This window comes from Henckelia pumila, chromosome 3 (assembly GCF_033568475.1).
Source record: "Henckelia pumila isolate YLH828 chromosome 3, ASM3356847v2, whole genome shotgun sequence".
In the NCBI taxonomy this organism is placed as follows: Eukaryota; Viridiplantae; Streptophyta; class Magnoliopsida; order Lamiales; family Gesneriaceae; genus Henckelia; species Henckelia pumila.
The window spans coordinates 53129901-53149802 of NC_133122.1; the positions used below are offsets into that span (position 1 = coordinate 53129901).

Here is a 19902-nt window from a genome sequence, read left to right on the forward strand (position 1 = left end):
CATGTTTGGCAGTCTAATTTCGAAAATTTAGAAATTTTGGTTCAAATTAGAGATTTTAATTGAAGGTCATGTTTGTTTGTACATGATCTGAAAATTTTTGAAAAATTAAAATATTGACCCGATTTTAAAATATTTTTTGGATTAATTTTGATATTCAAAATTATTGATTTGGCAGTTTGGTTTGTTTCCCGATTATTAAGAATTTTCAAATTTTGGAATTTGGCATATTTGAATGTCATTTATATTATATATAGAAATTATAAATTTCTAAAATTTGATTTTAGAAATATTTTTTATTCCAAAATTTGAATACTATCCTATTTAGAATTATTTGCATGAGATACATTATAGCAAAATTGTGTAATTAATGTTTGATTGTACATGCAATTTTTCATGTTATGATATTGCGTTTATTGTTATCGTGATATTGCATGCGAATAACATTAAGATAATTGGCATATTAAAATTCACATATTGTCTTTGTCAAAAAAAAATTCACATATTGTTCATATTTAATTATTATTTTGTTTCTTATAATTTTATATGAACAAATTAAGTTTTTTTTTAATACATGAACAAATTAAGTTAAAATTTGAATAATGAATTTACTTAATAAAAATTTTGGCTTATAAAGATCCATCTGTATGGGTGATTAAGTTGAATAATAACTATAAAATAATACATAAGGAAACATAATCTTATAGAGTTCTTTGGTCTTTCTTGAGAACGCTCCTTTGTCTAGGAGATATATTTTTTAAAGAGACATTAGCCCTCCCTATCTTTTCTGAGAGCACCCTGAGAACATGTTTATTGTATTATTGAACAATTATTATATATAAAAAATTAAGTAAAGCCAAAATTATATCAAGTAAACCGTATAATTTTAAGTAATTAAGGTTTAGCCATAGCACCTTTAATTATGCAAAATTATATATTAAGTGATATTTGGGTCATATAAAGGACATTTTTATGATAAATTTCATAATTATTTATACATGAGTAATTTAACATCCTAGTGATTCGTATAATTTTAGTTTATTAAAGAGTAGCCACATCATCTTTAATTGGATTAAAATTATCATTAATTGTTGGAATTACATTTAGTTATAATGGACATAAATTACATAAAAATATATTTTATAATTATTCATAAATTTATCGTATTTGGTTAATTTCGATAAACTATTTGGATGAATGATTATAGGGAATAAATATTTATGCATAAAGACATTAATGTTCCAGTGATCCGTATAATTTTAATTCATTGAAGAGTAGCAACAACATCTTTGATTGAATTAAAATTATACATGAATTATTTGGATCACTTCTAGTTAAGGGGCATAAATTGTAATTAATTATGTTTGACTAATGAAATTTATCCCACTGGAAGTTTTATTATGTTAAATATAATTAATTAGGATATGATATTGAATTATTTTTTTAATTTACCCACAGGGATTAAGAATGAAATATAATTCAATAGTTATATCATCAAGTTACATATGAATCTAATTGAATTAAAAATTTAGCCCACAGGTAATTTTTAAGTCAGTGATTCATTTTTATAGCATGATTTACATGGGTAAAACATGTCTTATGGTTTATTGCTTCATTTGATAACTTTAGCATGTATTTTATTTAATTTACAACATTTTGTCCTATTAATTACTTTGATATTACTCGTGAAATTCCAGAAATTCAAGGTTCTAATTATAAGGTGTGGAGGAAGAAAATTTTTCTTCATTAGGGTATAAGGACATTGATTATACTATTAGGAAAGATGAACCACTTGTCATTATAGAAACCAGCTATTCATATGATTATTTTTATGAAAAGTGAGAGATATTTCATTTTCTCTGAAAATAGTTTTATAAAGATTAATATTTCTATTGGAATCAGTGGTTCAATCGAACAGTATAATAATGTACATATAATCACAAACATCTTAATAATATAGTTTAAAGCTCACTAATAATTCGAGCGTGTGATCATGTCATGCACATAAAGAATATAAATACTCATTTTAAGATTATTAAATTTGAGATATATGAGATATTTCTAGTTCAATTCTCATTATTTATTAATCCAATATGGTTTAATATTAATCATAGCATTTGATGGATTGATTATGATTTTACAATCCATATTACCAATATATTGCAATAATTACAAATAATAAGGAAGTCATTTGGAAGTGAGTCTTGCATCATCTATTCATAAAATTAGATGCTCTCATATTTGGAGACTATTGATACATGCAAATTAATTTTACATGGTGATTTAATTTTGTAGTTGGAAAAGACTTCTTGTGTCAAATTTTTATAGGAATTTGATTTCAGTTTTACGACTAGTATCGAATGGATATTCCTTAATTTTCTGATTTATTATTTATTTACTGTATAAATCTGATATTTTGGAAGTGATATTTTTTTGAATGTCTTTTTCGCATTAATTTACAAAATTATATCTACTATTATACATTGTATATTCAAGAAAATATTGATATTAAGAAACTTGTTATGAATTAATATTCCTCTATTATGTGACATCTTGATTTTATGGTTTTGACACTTATTAGATTACATTGAGAGTAAGTAGATCAATATGTCAAATAAAGATGCTAAGAGGAATTTAGACATATTGGAGAACATTTATATGGATATTTGTTCGCATATGGATTTATATGGTCATAAATACTTTATTACATTTATTGATGATTACTCACGATATGTGTTTTTCTACTTGCTTCATAATACATATGAAGTGTTTGATGTTTTTTAAAACATATAAGGTTAAAGTAGAGAATCCATGTGATATATAAATTAAGATCGTGAGATGAGATAAGGTAAAAGGCACTATGGTAGATATATTAAGGATGGACATGGTGTGGACTGTGGAGCATGATTAAAAGCTCTAAATTTCGTAAGTTCTTGTGAACTAAAAACTCTTATAGACGATTGAGCATATGATAAATCGGATTTCAATTTAGGTTGTCCAAAAGACGTCATTCGGCTTATGAGAAGGTTGAAAATCTAGTTTGGAACATATACACATTTGGGGATAGTATTATAAGTTAAGAGTTGAATACATAAGAAAACAAATTACATCCAAGAATCATTCATTGGTATCTCATTGGATATACCAAAAGATATCAAGGATGTATATTATAGTCTCATAAATCTTAAAGTCCGTGGAATCCATAAATTTGTAATTGCTTAAGAATGACTTGATTAGTGGGAACGATCAAATAAAGAATATTGATCATTATGATGTTCATACATCTACACAAGTTATATCACAACATCCCTTAAGTTAAATTTTGTGTTGTTGAACTAATCATACAAATTCCACAAATTGTTGATCATGATCTTGTGGATGTTAAATCTCATAAAGATATTGAGTATGTGGTTGAAACAACACAATCCAAATTTGTGAAAGTGTTGATGCAACATTAAGAAGATCTAGTGAAATTAAGAGATCAACAAATTTCAGGTGATTATATAGTATGTGAAATAATTTGACTATTTATTCTTGATCTAAAATGATCCTAATATGTTTTTTCACAAACCATGAGCAATAAAGAATCTAATTTGTGGTACAATGCTATGAATGATGAGATGAGTTCAATAGCAACTAATGAAGTCTAAAAGTTGGTTCATTGGTTCAATTGTCATTTATTCTAAATGAGTCTTCAAGTCAAAGAAAGTCTCATTAGGCAACATCAAACAACATAATGTTAGACTTTTTTCTAAGTAATTCATTCAAGGAAGAGAATTATTAACATGAAAATATTTTCTCATGTATTAGAAAATTCTTTCCATGTGGTAATTGAATTAGTAGCCATTTTACTTCAAATTCGCATTAGATGGATGTGACAACAATATTATTCAGCGGTGATCCATAGAAAGAGAGTGGTATGAAATAATCTTAAGGATTTTTCTCTAGAGTTTATTAGCATTTAATATGCAAGATTGAAAGTTATATCGATTGAAACAAGTCTCACATTAATGCTATTTAGGGTTTCTGAATGTTTTCTCTTCATTGAGTTTTGTTGAGAACATGATGAAACATTATATATACCAGAAGGTTAGTGGGAGCAGAACCTTGTAGAGAAAAATATTAAAGTAATCTAGTTATTGACCACTAAAAAGCTGCAAAATTTTATGAAGTACTTTCATTGTAGTGACCCAATCCGGATCCACTACCTAATCAAAGTTATAGTAAAAGCGCACGCAATAAAAGCTTAAAGCGTAAAGTACGGATAATTAAAATACAACAAATCCAATCGGCAGAATACAACCGACGCTACCACAAGTGTATAAGTACTGTTATACAACCAAATCAAAGGTTCAGGGTAAATAAATCCCTACCCTCTACAACCTCGAACTCCTCAAAGCTCAATCCTGCTGAGAGCCGCCTGGACCGTCCAGCTTCAAACCTGCCCCGCCACAAGGTACACAATACCCAAACACAGGGGCGTGAGCTAGAACGCTCAATACGAGGCAATGATATAAATACAAATATGTGCACACAGATGATTTAAAACTCAAGTGAAAATACTTGCTCATGGTGCCGAGAATATACAGTACCGGCTAGAGAGCTACGTATACTCCATATCAGGGCTGAGCCAACCCCATCCTGACCCGAATCCAAAATAGGATACAAGACCCATATGAAAACCGTCATACCTGACTCGAGTCCAATATGAGATCACTGTTCCCTATGGAGACTGTCAATTACTCACATCTCTCCGGATGCAGTCATACGTAAAATCATGTATGTGCTAAGACAGTAAAACATGCTAAAACATGATAAAACATATAGCACATACTCATGCAACATATAAGCAAATATATCATGCCGGCTATCTCGGTCAGTACTTACGTACCTCTAACCCTGCTGGTCAAACTTAGCTCCACTGACCTAGACTTCAAGCTTACAAGTCCAGTCTACTGCTACTACAATGCAAATATCCATGCATCAACAATTAAGCTTTAAAAGCCTTAACTAAGCTAAAGCATACTCCTAAATATTTTTAGGATGCCAAAGTTATACCTGCGTCCGTCGTTAGCCCTTTGCTGTCAATAGCCTCAAAACTAGGCCAAAGCTCCGCGACGACGTCTAGATCACTAAGCCACTTCCGGATTCCCCGTAGGACGCCTAGATCTCCCTGGATCTGAGTTAGAAGGTTTAGGAATCAGAGAGAAGAGAGGAAATTGGTGCAAGAAAATGAATTCTCGGACCCTCTATTTATAGGCAACGTTCGGAGCCTCCGAACCTGGTTCGGACCGTTCGAATTCGATCGGAGCCTCCGATCGCACCTTCGGAGCTTCCGATCGCTCAATATTACGTCAGCCATGACGTAACCTTGCTGACGTAAGCGATGAAGTCTGCCCTGGTCCAGATCGGAGCTTCCGATCTTGCCGACGGAGTGTCCGATCTCGATCGGAGCCTCCGATCCTGGCACGGAGCTTCCGATCCACTTCGGATCGTCCGAACTCCTCATCGGACCGTCCGATCCTGCTGAACCAATTCAACTAATTCGAGTGCTCTGAATCCATTTCTGAAGTCCGTTATCCCAACAAGAACTTACTTAACCATGTTTTTACTTAATCTAAACATGATCACGTGATTAATTACTCATTAATCACTAATTAGAAATGCGGGTTACTACATTCTCCCCCACTTAAAAAATTTCGTCCTCGAAATTTAAGTCTTAGAGGAAAACATAATTAGCCAACCAAATGTTCCTTATTACAACTGAACAAGTACAAACTCGATACAAAGAAGTACAAAATCTCAAAATAACTCGGGGTGCTCGGCTAACATCCGGCTCTCCAACTCCCAAGTAGCTTCCTTTGTACCTCTGCGCTGCCACTGTACCATAACCAATGGTATGCGTTTGTTACGAAGTATCTTGTCCTTCCTGTCAAAAATCCGTAGGGGTTTCTCCACATACGATAGATCTCGATCTACCTTTACCTCAGTTAGATGCAAAATATGCGACTCGTCCGCCACATACTGCCTCAACAAGGACACGTGGAACACATCGTGGATCTCCGAAAGATCGGGTGGCAAGGCCAGACGATAAGACACATCCCCAACCTTCTCGAGAATCTCGAAAGGACCAATAAATCTAGGTGTTAGCTTACCCTTGCGACCAAACCTCATCACCTTTCGAAAAGGTGACATACGCAAGAAAACATATTCCCCTACCTCAAAATAAAGTGGCCTGCGGTGAGTGTTCGCGTAACCAGCCTGTCGATCCTGGGCTGCTTTAACCCTGCGTCGGATCAACTCTACTGCATCAATCATCTGCTGAATCATCTGAGGACCCTCTACCTGACGCTCGCCAACCTCGTCCCAAAACAAAGGTGTACGACAACGGCGTCCATAAAGAGCCTCAAATGGTGCCATGCCAATGCTGCGATGAAAACTATTGTTGTAGGCGAACTCCACTAAGGGTAAATGATCATGCCACGCTGGACCAAAATCCATCACCGCCGCGCGAAGCATATCCTCTAAAGTGTGAATAGTACGCTCTGACTGTCCGTCCGTCTCTGGATGATAAGCCGTACTCAAGCTCAAGGTAGTACCAAGGGTTCGCTGGAAGCTACCCCAAAACCTCGAAGTGAACCTCGGATCTCTATCGCTGACAATGCTCAACGGAATCCCATGCAATCGCACAATCTCCCGCACATACAATTGCGCCATCCTATCAAAGGTGTAATCGCGGTTATAGGGAAGAAAATACGCTGACTTCGACAACCGATCCACGACAACCCAAATAGCATCACAATTCCTGGAAGACAAAGGCAAGTGGGTGACAAAGTCCATCGTCACATGCTCCCACTTCCATTCAGGAATCTCTAAGCTGTGAAGTAACCCTCCGGGTCGTCTAAACTCTACCTTGACTTGTTGACACATAAGGCATCGGGATACAAACTGATAAACACTGCGCTTCATCCCTTTCCACCAAAATCGAGTGCGAAGATCCTTATACATCTTCATGCTGCCTGGATGTACAGAGAATCGACTGCGGTGAGCTTGCGATAAGATCTCATCCCTCAAAGTAGAATCCTCGGGTACCATAACTCGACCAAAAAGACACAACAGACCGTCTCCTTGCAGATGGAAACCAGAATTATTAACACTCTCAGCCAGCCGGGCTAACTTCTGAGTTTTCAGATCAGAATTATGAGCTTCACGGATTCGTCTGTATAGCGCTGGCTCTGCAAGCATAGAAGAAACACGAATCCCTTGCTGTTCTTTCTTATGACGGAACGTGAATCCCAAAGAACAACACTCCTCCACTGCCTTCGAAACCGAACTGGTACGAAGGGAACTCACATAAACTTTGAGACTAAGCGCATCAGCAACAGGATTTGAAGAACCTGGATGGTACTTGATCTCACAATCGTAATCCTTCAACAGATCCATCCAACGACGCTGCCGCATGTTCAACTCAGCCTGAGTGAACAGATACTTCAAACTCTTATGATCGGTGAAGATCTCAAATCGTTCTCCGTACAAATAGTGACGTCATATCTTAAGAGCAAAGACAATGGCTGCAAGCTCTAAATTATGTACGGGATAGTTTTCCTCGTGAGTCTTCAACTGTCTGGAGGCATAAGCAATCACGTGGCCATTCTGAGTTAACACACACCCCAAACCCTGGAGAGAAGCATCAGTGAAGACTACAAAATCACCTGATCCAGACGGTAAAGCAAGAACTGGAGCTGTCGTCAAACGACGTCTCAACTCACGAAAAATTTCTTCACGAGCATCATACCAAACGAAAGAAACGTCTTTCTTCGTCAACTGAGTCAAAGGCTTAGCTATTTGAGAAAAATTCTCCACAAAACGACGATAGTATCCTGCTAAACCAAGGAAACTACGAATCTCAGAAGCTGTAGTTGGACGTGACCAATTTAAAATAGCCTCTGTCTTACTAGGATCAACAGATACGCCCTCCTGAGAAATGACATGATCAAGGAACACAACTCGGTCAATCCAGAAGTCACACTTACTCAGCTTCGCGTACAACTGTCTCTCCCTCAAGACTTGCAGTACAGTATAGAGATGGTAGGCATGCTCATCCATGCTGCGAGAATACACCAAAATGTCATCGATGAACACCACCACGAACTTATCCAGAAATTCGCGGAAAACTCTGTTCATTAGATCCATAAAAACAGCTGGTGCATTCGTCAGACAAAACGGCATCACTAGAAACTCATAGTGTCCATACCGCATACGAAATGCTGTCTTAGGAACATCCTCATGTCGAACTCGCAATTGATGATACCCAGACCGAAGATCAATCTTCGAATAGACAGAAGTACTCTGCAACTGATCAAAGAGATCATCTATCCGCGGAAGAGGATACTTATTCTTCACTGTCACCTGATTCAACTGACGGTAGTCAATACACAACCGCATCGACCCATCCTTCTTCTTGACAAACAGCACTGGGCTCCCCATGGCAAAACACTAGGTCGAATATAACCCTTATCAAGAAGATCTTGCAATTGCTTCTGCAGCTCTTTCATTTTTGACGGTGCCAATCGGTAAGGAGTTCTGGAAATCGATGCGGTCCCTGGCACTAACTCAATGCCAAACTCAATCTCCGTTACTGGTGGCAAACCTGGAATCTCCTCCGGAAACACATCTGGAAAGTCACGAACCACTGGTATCTCTCGGATATCTGGCTCTCCTAAGGATGCGTCAATGGCGTAGATAAGGTAGCCTTCCCCGCCAGACTCTAAAGCACGCCGGGCCTTCAGAGCTGAAACCACTGGCATCAGGGGTCGCGCTCCCTCACCATAAAAATACCATGACTCGTCATCCTCTGGATGAAACTGAAAAAACCTCTGATAGCAATCCACTATCGCTCGGTAGGTAGTCAATAGATCTATCCCAATGATGCAATCAAAATCCTCCATCGCTAGATTCATCAGGTTAGCACTAAGCTGATGTCCCTCGAAATCCAAAATACAACCCACAACTAGACGTTTGGCTAAAATCTCGCTCCCCATAGGAGTAGAAACCACTAATAACACGTCTAAAGGAATATATGGCAACTTATACTTCTTAGCAAAACGTGCTGAGACAAAAGAATGCGATGCACCGGTATCAATTAAAACATATGCAGGAAAACCACATAAACTACAGATACCTGCTATCATCCGATCACTGTCAGCCTCTGCCTGCTCCTGGTTAAGCGCAAAGACCTGACCCTGGGCACGTGGCCTCAAAGAATAATGACCCCGAGAAGGAGTCTGAGTAGGCTGTCTCTGAGACTGCTGCGGCTGCTGGCGCTGCTGCGAATACTGCTGCTGGAAAGGTGGCTGCTGATACTGAGGTGGCTGAACAGATGCCTGAGAACCTCCGGAACCACTCGCTGCTCCAACCAGCATAGGACAATCTCTCTTCATGTGACCCTCCTGGCCACACTGGAAACACGCATTGGTCGATCGACCACACTGTCCTGACGGATGCCTGCGTCGGCACTGATGACAACGGTTCGGCCTTTGGCCATCAAAGTTATGCACTCCACCAGATCCAGAAGAAGAAGAAGAAGAAGTACCTCCTGGCTTCTTGAAGGACTGCCCCCTAGGGCCCAAAGCACTAGCACTCGCTGACTTGGAAGAAGAAGAGTAAAGTCCCCTGTTCCTCCAAATACTGTCCTCGGCCTGGCGACAACAGTCCACCAAATCCTCGTAAGTCCCATCGCCGCCCACAACAACCATCCGATGAATATCAGGATTCAAACCCTGAAGGAAATGATCAAACTTCGCCATAGAACTATCAGCAATATGAGGACAAAAGGGTAGCAGATCAAAGAACTTCTGCTGGTACTCCTCGATCGACATCGTCCCCTGTCGCAAACTCAACAACTCACTGGCTTTCGCCTGACGAAGAGCTGGAGGAAAATACAACCTCAGGTAAGCAGTACGAAACTCAACCCAAGTAGCTGCACCTCTAGCTGCTATGAACGGTGCGGAAGTAGATCTCCACCACTTCCTCGCTCTTCCCTCAAGCATAAAGGCAAGAATCTCCATCCTATCCTCAGCCGTGCAATGGAACTCCTGGAAGCACTGCTCCATCCTCTCAAGCCAATCCTCCGCCTCTTCGACTGACTCGCCACCCGTCAAAGGCTTCGGGCTAACTTCCATGAATCTGCGCATACTCACTCGCCTGCGATCCTCGGGCTGTCCCCGACATCTACGATCATCCGGATCGCCCCAACGACCGCCGTCTATGCTGCCGTGGCTCTCGTCGTAATCTGCCATCTGTTGCACAAGAACAGATAATTACTTAATCCGCTTTACGATATTCCCAGTGCAATGGTCGCTCTGATACCAAAAATGTAGTGACCCAACCCGGATCCACTACCTAATCAAAGTTATAGTAAAAGCGCACGCAATAAAAGCTTAAAGCGTAAAGTATGGATAATTAAAATACAACAAATCCAATCGACATAATACAACCGACGCTACCATAAGTGTATAAGTACTGTTATACAACCAAATCGAAGGTTCAGGGTAAATAAATCCCTACCCTCTACAACCTCGCACTTCCCAAAGCTCAATCCTGCTGAGAGCCGCCTGGACCATCCAGCATCAAACCTGCCCCGCCACAAGGTACACAATACCCAAACACAGGGGCGTGAGCTAGAACGCTCAATACGAAGCAATGATATAAATACAAATATGCGCACACAGATGATTTAAAACTCAAGTGAAAATACTTGCTCATGGCGCCGAGAATATACATTACCGGTTAGAGAGCTACTCCGCGGGGTACTCGTATACTCCATATCAGGGCTGAGCCAATCCCATCCTGACCTGAATCTAAAATAGGATACAAGACCCATATGGAAACTGTCATACCTGACTCGAGTCCAATATGAGATCACTGTTCCCTATGGAGACTGTCAATGACTCACATCTCTCCGGATGCAGTCATACGTAAAATCATGTATGTGCTAAGACAGTAAAACATGCTAAAACATGATAAAACATATAGCACATACTCATGCAACATATAAGCAAATATATCATGCCGGCTATCTCGGTCAGTACTTACGTACCTCTAACCCTGCTGGTCAAACTTAGCTCCACTGACCTAGACTTCAAGCCTACAAGTCCAGTCTACTGCTACTACAATGCAAATATCCATGCATTAACAATTAAGCTCTAAAAGCTTTAACTAATCTAAAGCATACTCCTAAATATTTTTAGGATGCCAAAGCTATACCTGCGTCCATCGTTAGCCCTTTGCTGTCGATAGCCTCAAAACTAGGCCAAAGCTCCGCGACGACGTCTAGATCACTAAGCCACTTTCGGATTCCCCGTAGGACACCTAGATCTCCCTGGATCTGAGTTATAAGGCTTAGGAATCAGAGAAAAGAGAGGAAATTGGTGCGAGAAAATGAATTCTCGGACCCTCTATTTATAGGCAACGTTCGGAGCCTCCGAACCTGGTTTGGACCGTCCGAACTCGATCGGAGCCTCCGATCGCACCTTCGGAGCTTCCGATCGCTCAATATTACGTCAGCCATGACGTCACCTTGCTGACGTAAGCGATGACGTGTGCCCTGGTCCAGATCGGAACTTCCGATCTTGCCGACGGAGCGTCCAATCTCGATCGGAGCCTCCGATCCTGGCACGGAGCTTTCGATCCACTTCGGATCGTCCGAACTCCTCATCGGACCGTCCGATCCTGCTGAACCAATTCAACTAATTCGAGTGCTCTGAATCCATTTCTGAAGTCCGTTATCCCAACAGGAACTTACTTAATCATGTTTTTACTTAATCTAAACATGATCACGTGATTAATTACTCATTAATCACTAATTAGAAATGCGGGTTACTACATTCATGGTACTAAAGATACATGCTTATGCATAGAAGAATTGACAATTTGGAAGTGATTTATTACTTTCACTATGGAGTCTATGTTCATTTATTATTTTGAAGCACCTTTGTTTGGTGTATATTGAAAAGTTTCGTTTATGGGCTTGAAATTGTGATTTCTATGTCTAATCCATTAAGATAATATTGTGATAATTTAGTTATAGTCTTACGACTAAAGTGGCGGTCGATTTGTACAGATTATGTAGTAGCCCGGTTCCATTTTACAAGATTAAGAGATTTTAAACATGTTAGAAAATAACATATAATTTTAAAAGTGTCAAAACATGTTTAAGGAGACCTTATTTGGTTAAAATAAGTGAAAAATCAGATCTGGAACGTCCGAAAATGGTTGGGTAGGTCCCGGGGGTCAAAAAATGACTTTGGAAGGAACAAAACAGTTCGGAGCACACGGACCACTTCGGGCCCTCCAAACCCGAGTTTGGGCCCTCCGAACTCAGTGCAGAACATGTGTCAAAAGTGGTTCGGACAAGTGGCAGTTCGGACCCTCCGAACCCAGTTCGGACCGTCCGAACTCCCGCCAGATTGAGGTGTCAAAAATGCACTCTACACGTGGGAACCATGCCCGGTTCGGAGCCTCCGAACCCAGGCCTACAAAAAGGGGTCCGAGACTCTCATTTTGGAATATCAATTTCCTCTCCTCTCCCGGTAATGGCTCTATTTTAAGGGCTTCGGGACTCTTTCTTTAAGAGTTGGAGTAGGAAATAGTATTTTTTTTTATAGCGAACAATGTCCATAGTAGCAGACAGGCGGCGGAGCTCTGCGAGTCGTCTAGGGGTCGTAGCTAGGCTATGCCCAGGCTCTGGGGCATGCGTCATCAGCGGGCTGACGACGGACGAAGGTATGACTTTGGTTTCTTATAGTAAATAGGGAGTATGCTATAGTCTAATTAAGTCTTTTAGATTAAAGTGGTAATACATGAGTACTTTGCATTGTAGTGCGAACTATAGGTTTGGACATTAGAGCTGGTGTAGCTTGCCTAGTAGAACTAAGGTACGTAAGTACAGACTGAGATAGCCAGCTGAATATACATGTTTATGTGTTGCATTATTATCTGTCATGATATACATGATTTACTGTTCATGATTTGTATGCGGCATTTGCATATCATGTTGAGCTTGTTATCCTTTTGAGATAGCAAGTTGTTCTAAGGTCGCTCAGCCCTATGGTTGTTGTTATTATACGATCGGGTACCGTGTGACACCCACTGGACCGACGGGGCAGCATGTGCGGTTTTACCCAGGACGGTGATAGTCCAAGATCGGGTTCAATATGTGTGGCACCCACTGGATCTTTGGAGCAGCGTGCACATATTGGAGACGCCTGTGTACTGAGCATGATTTTCCAGATATGATCCCTATTTACCCAGAGCATTCATAGTTCATGTTGCATGCATCATATAGACCTGTATATTCATTACTTTACGTACTGGGCGTTAGCGCTCACGTCTCTGTTTTTATCTCGGACACTCCATTCGACGGGGCAGGTTTACAGGTGGATCAGGAGCGAGAGATGTAGTTGGTCGGTGACCAGGGCTTGGTAGCAGGAGTTTTCAGAAGAGTTTTAGATTAAGATTTTAATTGGTATTTATTCGATTTGGTTGTATCATTATTTGAGGATTTATTTATGTTTTTCCGCTGTCAATTATGATGATTTATTAATTAAGTTAAATGCATGCTTAAGCTTCTGATTAGTAGGTGATCACGACACGGGTCACTACAGATTAAATCGACAAAAACTAATGCATACGAGACTAAAGTTATGGTAATCTAGAGAATTAACCTTTTTTCATTTTTGAAATAATGATAGAGAATTATTATTTTTATAAGCGATATGATTTTGAATAAAAAAACAAAAATAAAAATATATTAGGAAAATTACTTTAAAAAAAAACATCTCTAGACAATACTACAAAATTTTATTAAAAACATGTTGCTCAAATTTAAAAATCTAAGGACAATGCCACTTTATAAAAAGGATCAAAAAAATTATCATATCTACATCTACATATATGAAAACCTGCTAATTGTTAGGAGGACCAGTTTCCTGCCGCTTGCCGTCATCCCGCAATACACGCGTTTAATTATTTGCTCTCCACCGCTTCAATGGATGCCAGTCACCATCAACTCTCTTCCCTGCTTCTTCAATATGACATTTGCGCATAATTCCTCAATCTTTTGATCTGCTCGATGCTAATTTCTCCTGTTTCAAAAATACACGTGTCTATATGTTTGGACCTACGCCGCCCAACAAGAAAAACCTGTCGACGGAAGAGTGGTGGAGGGGAACAGTGATTACCGCTTCTCTGTCGCTCGCTTTCATCTTACTACACTACGATGAAACGTATAGTCGGAAGTGTGTTGCGTAATCTGTTTGGGATTGCAAGGCTTGGTGCTGGTTTGGTTTCATCGTTTTTTTTAGGTTTTTTTTTTACCCACGTGCTGCTTTCTCCTTTCTTCTCGGATCAGATCTCATTCTTACTTTGTGTCCACATGTGCTTATTGTTTTATCGGCTCTTTGTTTAAAGGTTTGACAACCTGAATGTCATCTCCTCCTCCTTCGTTAATGCAAAGTTTTAATGTCTTTTGTTTTGTTTTGTTTTGTGACGGGATTGAAAAATTTTGTATTTCGCTTTGTTATTACAGTCTTGATTTGGTAAATCGTTGTTCTTGTTGGCCAGATCTACCTCCGTTGACTCTTGTTTGGGTTTCTCCCCTCTTCTCTTTCGACTTTCTGTGGCTTGCGGCTTCTTCCTCGCAGTGGAAACCTTCATATTGATTTGTTACGGTAGACTTTTTCCTTTTTGTTTTTCCCACATGCTGTTACAAGCTTGGAAGACTTCTGAAATTAAATCATGTCACTTGGGGTTCCTGCATCTTTATAACATTTTTGCATGTTATATCGTGTTCTAAGTTTTGTTCACTGTCTCACCCAATGCTAATTGCTTTCCGAGGCTGTCTTTCTCATTTAGCTTTGTTTCTTGATCGTTTTTTTTTATTTCTTTGGAAGCAAATCTTTTACTCAAATCTGAAAGAGGATCACTTTTGCTCAGTATTCTCTTGTATCATTCTTCCATCTTCCGATCGCCTACACTTTTGGAATGCAAATTGTGGTGCAGGTTCGTTTCCGTAGACTTTTTTGGTTCTTCTCTTTAACTACACACTTACAATATTCTTCTGTTTTCATATTTTGATTAACACATCTGCTTTCCCTTTTCTTCTCATTTGATTTTAATTTTTGTGTCCATAGGTGCTTGCCGTCTCGCGTGATAGGATTCTGATTGGGATTGCAAAGCTCGGTGCAGGTTTATTTCCATCGATTTTTTGGTTTCACTTTTTTACGCACATGTTGTACAACGTTCTTTGCTTTCTCTTTTATTGTTAGATTGAGATCTGATTTTCATTTTGTATTCTCCTTTTTGTTTGTATACATGATATACAATGTATTTCTGTTTTTATGTGTTTTCCTTTGTCCATAGGTGTTTACTGTGAATCCGGTGTTTCTTTGTTTTTAGATCTGCTATTTTGTTAGCCTAAAATTTTCTTAGATATGTGTTCTGCTTTGTTCATGAGTGGTTAACGGTTGTGTCGGCTTTTGCTTTTAGGAGTGACCGCCTTCTTTTTTATTGTTTGTTTTCACATGGTCTATCATCTTCATTCTGTCCATGATCAGTTTTTTTCTTATTTTTCGTGTTTACTATCCCAGGATTTCTCCATGCTGCTAGAATTATAGACCATATGAAACATTTATTCAATCCTTGTTATTGATCTCACACACATCTCATTAATTATACAATAGTGGGCTTCAGTTCTTGACTCTTACAAACCTTTCAGCATCTCAATGTGTTGCTTTTGTATGCATTGATATTTTGTCACTTATCTTTATTAAATGTTGAGAACGATTAGTAGTGAGTGTTGATAAAAGGTTAACAAAATGGAAAATACTAAAAAGAAGAAATGCTCGATTAATCTCTGAATTACTTCCCTTTTTTAATTTTTTCCATTGAAAGAATATACATCAATATTTAATTTTCTTTATGGTTATGGTATGTTTTCCTTTTATGTCGATTTTTCAGATGTATGGATTGGTTTTGTCGGGAATAGTAATTTTATGCGCGTGTGTGCATCTATGTGTATATGAGGTATTCTTTAATTATTAAATTGATGATAAAACTTAAGAAGTTAAAACTTGAATTCAATTTCTTATGTTTCGATGTATAGTTCGGTTTTGTCATGAATAGTAATTTTATGTGATGTGGCACATATGTAGGTATATGATATTTTCTTCATATATATTATCAAATTTGTAGATCTTAGAGGTTAAAACTTGAATTCGATTTCTTATCTTCCGATGTAGGGTTTAGTTTTATTGGGAATAATAATGTTTTATTGGGAATAGTAATTTTATACGTGCTTGTGTGGGCGTGCTTGCGTGCGCATTTATATGCATATGATATATTCTTTATGTTACTAAATTGACAGTTCTTAGAGGTTTCGATTTCTTGTGTTCCGATATATGGTTTGGTTTTGTAGGGAATTATAATTTTAAGTGCGTGAGTTCGTGTGTGTTGCTTGCACATCTATATTTATATGATGTATTCTTGAAATGTGATGATAAAATTGTTGTTTGCTGCCTAATATTCTGTTAAAAGTTCGAATGTTTTATGAAATACAGATGGTGGTTTGATGAATATTATCGATATAGAATATCTGGAAATAAAAGCCAAGTTCTTGTAAAAACCCCCCAAGTAGACAACGAGTTTTTGTGGAATTAGTAGTTATCGAAGCAGAAATAAGCAAGCCCGTGCCTGATTTGTTCAAGCTTTTATTTGTAATCAATTTATTTAGGTCAATAGTTATGAACATATTCAGCTAATTTTTAGCACCAAAATGCAATGTTGTAAATGGCGGGAGGCGGTGGCAGGGCGGTCAGTGACCGCCTGGCGGTTGAATTTTTTAGCTATTTTATAGGTAATTATATATAACCATGCAATGTAATCAGGAATCACAAATAATCATAATGTTTATGTGATATATGTAACTAAATAATATTTATACGTAAAGAAGCTTTATACAATATAATAAAATCTAAAAAAAGTGCAAATAAATATATAAATGCAAACTAACAAGACAATTAAGGTGGTGATTGATGGCGACAACGGCGGATGGCGGCTGGAAGTGGTTTGAGGCAGGCGGTTGGTTGATGGTGGATGACACTTGAAACCAAAGTAAATTCAAAAGAGAGGTATTTTTATTTTATCTAGGGTTTTTTAAATTGATTGTCTTTGATTGGTTTTTAAAATTATTTGACTTTGATGTTAGATTGGAATTTTAAAATCATTCATCTCATCAACCGCCTCTCCCGCTGGATGGCTTCGAACTGCCTCAGACTCAGACAAAGGTGGGGCAATCGACGACTGCCTACTGCTTAAGCGGTGCCTAGGCAACCGACATTTAGAACACTGCCAAAATGAGATTCTAGATACTTTATAAATGAATTGTGGGATGGTATGAAGAGAGTTTTACACGTGACATGTATCTGAAATCGATAATTCAATGGTGTTAGGAAACTGCTTATAGTAGGGTTTTCATGTTGTTAACGTTGGTGTAACATCAGCTTTTGAGGGAGGAACTAGCTGCCACTGAACGGAAAGTCGAAGAAGAGGATGCTGACTGTAACGCTTTGAAGCTGGTTAGTGCATGTGATGAATAAAATTGTTATATCTGACATTTGTTTTCCTATTCAAATACTTAATGTTTTGTATGGATCAGATTTTCTTGAAGATGAATATCCTTGGGGCCCAATGACAAGAATGAATCTAGGAAAGCTGTTCCCGGTTCTTCAATTCCCAAAGAGAGAGGAGGTGGTGAGTGAGAGAGAGAGTTTGAAAGAATGATGGAAGGGCGATATAAACCAGGAACTGATTTCGTTACTCATGCAAAAAACACGTATGATCGCAAGAGATTGTTTGAGGGAACATGTATGACATCTGCCAAGGATTCAACAATCTGGAAAGTCAGATGCATGGTAGAGTTAGAGAGTGTTTGCAATAGATTGTGCTTTTGTAGAAGTGATTAATTTATAAATTATAAAAAAGTTAAGAAAAATCAAAAGTTGGCAGTGTTTGGAAACATATGTGAAAATCTAAAAATCAAAGTTGGGTAGTGTTTGATAAATAAGTTATTAGAGTGATTTTAACAATGATCTTTCTTATTAGAATCACTTTTGAAGAATCATAATTATCACATGACTATCTATTGGATTTTAATTAAGTTAAGCATAAGCTAACACATAATCTAAGTTTAAAAAACACACAAAAATGATTTTTTAAGTTAAAAGTTAACAAACAATTTTTTTTAGTGATTGCAAATACTTCCTTAATAAACTTGTGGGACATGCTAATTCAACATTTGAATACTTGCCACTTTTTTTCTTTTTGGATAAATTTCCATTTGATATTTAACCTTCTGATTTCCATTGTTCTGCGACCTTGTTCTCCTTTTTCCTGTTAAATTTTTGAAACTTATTTGTTTAAGTTTTAGATGCAAACCATTATTTTCACCTGTTTATTTCAAATCCGTCATTTTGAAATTTTTAATTGAAATCATACATGAATTGAATGAAAATTTGATGCATTCCCTCCCTATTATACTAACTATAAACAAGGGTAAACTCTTCAAAAATTGAGGTGTCCCTACCTAGTAATCATTCAAAGCGTGTAGCATTACTGGCTCAAATGAGCTGCAAATTGCTAAATTGAAAATGAAAAAGCAAGTTATCAAACATAAAATAAACGTCACCGAGAAGACGGTACATATCATCCGATCACAAATAAGCAACCATCACCAATAGAGCCAAAACCAAATCTAGCATAACGTTAAACCTCGAATTTGTAAAGCTATCTAATACATAGCTTTCCATGTCAAGTTCATCTACAGATTTCTCCACAATCTTTCTCCCATGAGCTACACCACGACCTCTCCCACCACGACGACCAAAATTTGAACCACCACGACCCCTATGACTTCAACATAGTGAAAATAAGCTACTGGTACAATTAGCAACCCGCTCCTCTAAGACAAATCACTAAAATAGCCCAAAACAATGGATTTAGGGGAAACTTACATGGGACCACGGTTATTCTCAGGGCCACCCCCAAAACGACCACTTTCAGACCTGTGTTTTATCAATCACAACAAGTTTAAAGCTCGAGTAGCTTGCGAACTACTCGAGCGCATATATTTATATATATATATATATATATTTATATTATATTTATATATATTTATTTATATTATATATTTTTTATATATGTGTCTTATCGAGTAGCTCGCGAACTACTCGAGCGCATAGATTTAAAGCTCGACTCGAGCTTGATTGTATGCTCGAGCTCGAGCATAGCTCGAGTCGAACTTTGACCGAGCTACTCACGAGCTGCTCACGAGTAGCTCGGCTCGTTTGCACTCCTATTAAATACAATCAGATGCAACTTTCGTATGCCAAAACTGGAGAGACAAAAAAAAATTTATACAACAATATGCACTACGTGTTGTTTCCGATGTCTCCAACACGCACGAAAACATGGTAATAAAGCAGCGACAACTTCGAATTCTTGAACGCAAATTTACTTTACATTTATCACACTTCAAATGAAAAAAAGGGTTTAATTTACTTTACATTTATCACACTTTACATATCTATCATTTATCCCACTTTAGATTTGTATCTCGGGCTCCTCTTTTTATTTTCTGTGCGATCGAGCCATGTTGTGTACCTTTTCTTCTCAGTTTTGGGTTTGATCCAAATTCTTGTAATTTGGGCTTATGATTAGGAATTTAGGACTTTATTGACTTCAAATATTCACACTAGGCGGCCTATTGCCGAGCAATACTTCCAAGTTCCAAATCCCACGTGTATTTAATATTTCCGAGGTTACAAATTAAAGAAAAATGAGTTCTACTGT

The 19902-nt window shown here is 37.9% G+C and overlaps 1 long non-coding RNA gene across 5 annotated transcripts; it reads left to right on the forward strand.

Moving 5' to 3' along the window:
- Positions 1 to 13957: 13957 nt before the first annotated feature.
- LOC140890670 (uncharacterized) lies at positions 13958 to 18140 on the forward strand. Of its 5 annotated transcripts, none has more exons than XR_012152246.1 (6): positions 13958 to 14466; positions 14620 to 14726; positions 14949 to 15057; positions 15189 to 17183; positions 17261 to 17630; positions 17711 to 18140. It is a non-coding gene; the product is annotated as an uncharacterized lncRNA (long non-coding RNA). The 5 variants fall into 5 exon arrangements; XR_012152244.1 differs by having other exon boundaries at positions 13958 to 14360; XR_012152247.1 differs by having other exon boundaries at positions 13958 to 14360; positions 14992 to 15057.
- The last annotated feature ends 1762 nt before the right edge of the window (positions 18141 to 19902 follow it).